This window comes from Nerophis ophidion, linkage group LG18 (assembly GCF_033978795.1).
Source record: "Nerophis ophidion isolate RoL-2023_Sa linkage group LG18, RoL_Noph_v1.0, whole genome shotgun sequence".
Lineage (NCBI taxonomy): Eukaryota > Metazoa > Chordata > Actinopteri > Syngnathiformes > Syngnathidae > Nerophis > Nerophis ophidion.
The window spans coordinates 8,559,014-8,565,199 of NC_084628.1; positions in this window are offsets into that span (position 1 = coordinate 8,559,014).

Consider the following 6,186-nt stretch of genomic DNA (forward strand, 5'->3'; position numbering starts at 1 on the left):
CATGACACCTACTGGACTTTGTAAAACTCTCTGTTCTATCTTAATTATGCTCTTCACTTCTTCTTTACTGTGCTTAATCTCCATGTTTACTTCTGTTTTAGTGGTTGCTTGTTTTGCGTATCTATCAGCTAACTCATTACACTCGACTCCTACATGAGCAGGAACCCAGAGAAATGTTACCACACCTCCCGCTTTATTTATCCTGTAGATTGCCTGAACTATTTCATAAACTATATCTAGTCTTGTTTCTGATGCTATGTTTTTTATGCTCGTCAATGCACTGCTGGAGTCCGAGCACACGACTGCTTTCCTTGCTTTGTTTGGGTGTGTCAGTCGATCTCCAGCCAGGCTTTTAAAAAAATAGACCTAAAAATTAGTGATCATCAATCTTCACCAAGACGTCACTTAAATGACATTCACGGTACCGGAGGGTCTTGTGAGATGACGCTGGCTGCTGCAAGATCATTACTATTAAAAATGACCGAGAGGAAGGCGAGAAACACTTTTTATTTCAACAGACTCTCGCGCCGTACCTTCCGTCAAAACTCTAAAGGCCAACTGCACATTTCCTATCTTCACAATAAAAGCCCTGCTTCATGCTGCCTGCGCTAACTAAATACAGAGTCTCGGAAAACTGGCGTGCACAAGTGATCCCTCAGAAAGCTGGCGTGCACATCACTTGTGCACACCAGCTTTCCGAGAATCTTATTTTGTTAGCGCAGGCAGCATGAAGCAGGGCTTTTATTGTGAAGATAGGAAATGTGCAGTCGGCCTTTAGAGTTTTGACGGAAGGGACGGCGTGAAAGTCTGTTGAAATAAAAAGTGTTTCTCGCCTTCCTCTCTGTCATTTTTTCATAATAATGAACTGGCAGCAGCCAGTGTCATCTCACAAGACCCTCGGGTGCCGTGAATGTCAATCAAGCAAGCTACGGAATTTGCCGCCAATGATTTTCTTGTAAAGTGTATGGAAGCTGGATGAATTAGATGCCAAAAACCAACCACTTTCATGTGGTATTGTACAGAAAGGACAACTTTTTTTCTCCTCCATTTGAAAATGTGGGCGTTATCATCATTACTGTCTGATTCCAATCAATGCAAGTCATCAGAATCAGGTAATACACCAACTTATATTCTTGTCTTTGTGAAAGAAAGACATCTATATGTGTTACACATGCTTGTATTATCATTAAACACAATTAACTTGTTCACAAAAATGTCTCTTTCATAAATAAATAAATATAAATGAGGTAGATCCCCTCCAGTTGGTCAATTGATAAGTAGCTCGCCTGCAGAAAAAGTGTGGGCACCCCTGGTCTTGGTGGTGCAGAGGCTGTATACCAGGAGGAGGAGGCTGACGCACTCGGCTCCTCTTTTCACCCCCCCCACCCAAGGTGGGCTAGCCAGGCAGTAGCTGAAAGCAAGGCACAGCAAGCAGAAGCGAGACACATCATGAACAGACACATGCACAAGCTACAAACACTACTACTACGCCCACATATGCGGTCCTCTCCAAGGTTTCTCATAGTCATCATTGTCGACGTCCCACTGGGGTGAGGTTTTCCTTGCCCTTATGTGGGCCCTACCGAGGATGTTGTTGTCGTTTGCCATCCATAACCTATCTCCATCATATCTCTCTGACCTGATCCATGTCGCCACGCCCTTACGTTCCTTAAGATCCTCTTCATCCATCCATCTCACTGTCCCCTTATTTAAACTGTCCACCATGGGTGCCCAAGCTTTCAGCCGCTCTGCCCCACATCTTTGGAACTCATTACCACCTGACCTTTGCAAATTGGACTCATTATCCCTCTTCAAGTCAAGACTCAAAACACACCTATACCGGACTGCGTATTCTTTGTAATCATCCTATCTTATCTGTCTTTGTTGTTATATTGTTGTTTTTATCCAATTTGATTTTGTACGGTGACCTTGAGTGCCCAGAAAGGCGCCTTATAAATAACATTTATTATTATTATTATTATGGTTTGTGCAGCCATTTGAGGCATTTGTGATTTATCCATCCATCCATTTTCTAAATAAATAAATAAATGATAAATGGGTTGTACTTGTATAGCGCTTTTCTACCTTCAAGGTACTCAAAGCACTTTGACACTACTTCTACATTTACCCATTCACACACACATTCACACACTGATGGAGGGAGCTGCCATGCAAGGCGCCAACCAGCACCCATCAGGAGCAAGGGTGAAGTGTCTTGCTCAGGACACAACGGACGTGACAAGGTTGGTACTAGGTGGGAATTGAACCAGGGACGCTCGGGTTGCGCACGGCCACTCTCCCCACTGCGCCACGCCGTCCCGCTTATTCTCTTACGGTGGCGTAAGCGAGTCAAATGCCGCAGCGAGTAACATGCTTCATGTCTTGGTGAGCCATCAAAACGGCAGAGAAAAAAGTCTGAGGTGAGGTAAACAGTTCTCGTGTCTCAAGATAGGGGCGTTAATGATCAGAGACATACGGTGGCGTAAGCGAGTCAAATGCCGCAGCGAGTAACATGCTTTATGTCTTGGTGAGCCATCAAAACGGCAGAGAAAAAAGTCTGAGGTGAGGCAAACGGTTCTCGTGCCTCACAATAGGGGCGGGGCACTCATGTTCCCAGACATACGGTGGCCTCAGCGGGTAAGTGCTGCAGCGACTTATTTTTTCCGTCTCGTGCACCCCGACTTTCAACATGGATGACTACATTTCCGCAGTTTAAAAGTTTTCTAAAGTGGACTTTCAAGCGAAACAGGAGATAAATACTAAAGGAAGACCAACGCCGGAGCTGAATGGTTTGTTTCAATCAGCAGGACGGAGGGTTACTCGCTCTTTCCAGACAGAGTGGTATACGTGAAAAGACTGGCTTTGTGAATGTTCTGCAAGAAACCGCCTTTTCTGCTTTCCTTGCCTTCTTTTTTCAACCTGTGGAACTGTGTGGACTCAAATGGGATTTTGTGACCTAAATAATTTGCAAAGAAGCCTCACTAAACATGAGCGGTCGGCCGCCCATATCAAAAGCTAGATTGCGCTAAAAACGTTTGGGATGACGAGGATGGACTTGGCTTTGGATGAACAGCGGCAACTCAACATCAGTGTCCACAATGCTGAGGTAAAAGAGAAACAAGAGTTTTTAAAAGATGACATCAATGCGACCTGCTTCCTCGCCAAACAGCAGCTAGAATTTCGTGGAAATTATGAGAGTATGAGCTCTGCTAATTATGCAAAACTATGTTGAACCCTTACAAGACTTTTAAAACTGAAGGAAGTGAAGGAGGACTTTTACCAGAAAGTGAAGGATATTTTTTATCCAGAAGGATACATATAAAGCATTTGCATATATATACATACATAAATATATATACTGTGTATATATATATATTATATATATATATATATATACACACACACACATACTGCTAACTGTTCATATCAAATATTAATACGCTTTCCTGTTTGCACTTGGTAATATTACACAATAAAAAACTGAAGAGTGTCGATGAGTGTTCTTGCAGATATCTATGTGGAGAGGCGGAGCCAACGGGCTGACGGCGGGGCAGGCCACGCTGCAGCCCTGCCCAAGATGGCGGCAAGGAGGCGGAGGATGCAGCCGAGCGGAGAGGCGGGGCGTGCCGGTAGCGACGCCGCCGCAATCTGATTCAGGTGCGTGGCTCACACACCGGGAAACTATTAACATTTCTCCTGATGATGTATAAAAGGGGAGAAGGAGGAGAGATCGGGGAGGAAGGAGTTGGAGAGCCTGCAGGAGCAGATGAAGAGCAAGAGCGATCAAAGAGCGACAGAGAGCGAGCCAAAGAAGATGACAACGACGACGGCGGCTGAAAGAGCGGACCGTGAGCGATAAGTGGAAAGGAGCAGCTGAAAAGCGATCCGACCTATACTAAAGCTTGTTTATTGAAAAATAAACCAGAGTCAAACCTGCTCAAAAGCATGTCCTTCCTGGGTGGTCCATTGAGCCCGCACGACGACAGCAAGAGTCTGTTACAATGTAGTTCTGCATTGTATTACTTTTTATGATATATAGGTTGTGTTGTAATTTATCAATAACTCACAATTCATTATTCACTCACTATTCTTTCTGCAATGTGAAGTTATAGAGGAGCATATTTATTAGTACGGGCCAAAAAAAGCACATTACTTCTGCAGCAACATCCGCTTGTTTAACATAAACGTTCAGAAGATCTCTTCCGTTTAAAGGCAAAGCACAATGTGCCACAGGAACATTTTTAGTTCCATGAGGAAGTATAGTTCCATAAAATACTAAAGTTGGGTAGAAAAGAGGGGGGAAGTGGAGTGATTAGGCAGGTAGAGCTTGGGTCCGTTTGAAATAACCCGCCCTGCTGTCTGTCAATGGTAAATTGTCTTTTTTAACAGTACAACTATTTATACTCACTGTGTTTTACATTATACGTCACATTTACCCATTCACTCACACATTCATACACTGATGGCGCTAACCACGACCCATCAGAAGCAAAGTGGGTGAACTGTTTTTCCCACGGACACAATGGCCGTGACTAGGATGGCGCAAGCTGGATTTGAACTAGGAACCGTCAACTTGCTGGCACGGCCGTGCTCGGAGTGTGAAGAATTGTAATACTATTGCCTCATTTATTATCTACAGCTTGTGTGTTTAGCATATTGCTTGCCTCATTTATTATCAGAGCACTACAAAAAGTCAGTCTTCAAAAACAAGAGAAAAAAATACAAAAATGAGGGGTATTTTATTTGAACTAAGCAAAATTATCTGCCAGTAGAACAAAAACCTTTGGCTTGTCAACACTTTCCAAAACAAGTCAAATTAGCTAACCTCAATGAACCCAAAAAATCCTTAAAATAAGTATATTCTCACCAATAACAAGTGCACTTTTCTTGGAAGAAAAAAATTAGAACTTTTTACTCAGTATGTTGAAAAATAGTCCTAAATAAAGTAAATGCTAGTGCCATTATCTTGACATAATATGTGCTTGGCATTACATTTCTTGAAACCAACGAACTTATACTAAAAACTTATTTATTGTTCTTAATGGAAAGGCAACAAGGCAAGCACTGTTACTCTCGGGGTCTCCTAGCCGCTCAGGAAAATCATATGGTCTAAAAATGCATTTTTCCATCCATAACATGACATCATCACGCCAAGTGCGTGCTCTTTCAGTCAATTAGTGCGCATATAAAAAGCCCGGCCCCTGGCCAAAATTTTTTTAATTGTAATTTTGAGGAATTTACCTGATTGTGCATGAACTATTTCTGTTCAAAATTGTTTGAAATATTAACTGTCAGTTTGCTGTACTGTGCCAACTCTACTACTGTCACTACGTGTTTTCTATTGTTTCATTGAAAATAAAACGTTTTTTTTAATTAAGAGACACAATTGTGTCAAAATCATGATTTTTTTTCATGCTTGAAGTAAGAAATGATTACGTTAAAGTAGTTTTATACTTGTGAGTGCTGATGACACAAATTTGCAACAGTTGATATTTTAGTTTTAAGCATGTTTTACTCAATATAGGTCATCAAATCTCAGCAACAAGCTGTAATATCTGTTTTGTTTTGTTGCATTTGTTCATGCAGAGAAGCAGCGCATCCTGTACGAGTTTAGCTCTTGCAGACAAACACCACATACCGTGCAAGTCTCGGGCATACTTGCCAACCCTCCCGGATTTTCCGGGAGACTCCCAAAATTCAGCTCCGCTCCCGAAAACCCCCCGGGACAAATGTTGTCCCAAAAATCTCCCGAAATTCAGGCGGAGCTGAAGGCCACGCCCCCTCCAGCTCCATGCAGACCGACTCAATGTTGTGACCCTCTTAAACAGGACAATACTGCCATCTTCTGTACATAGAATAGAATGTGAATATATTCTACATTTAAGTGCAGTCAAGGAACATGCATTAGGGAGTCTGTTCTGAAGCCCACAGTAAAGAGACGTAACTTCATCACGTCGTCTGGTTATTGGCTCCAACCCAATATATTACACCGTCGACGAGCAAAATGAAGAAATACGCTCGCAAGTTCCAGAGCGATTGGAAACAAGAATTTCAGTTTATCCAGGAGAGTTCGAAGGGGAAGGGGTATGTTGCCTGTAAATTTTGTAGAACTGACTTCTTGCGGCCGAACCGATATACTCAGTAATGAACGGTCAGCGAAGCACAAAGCGTCCCCGGCGCTGCATC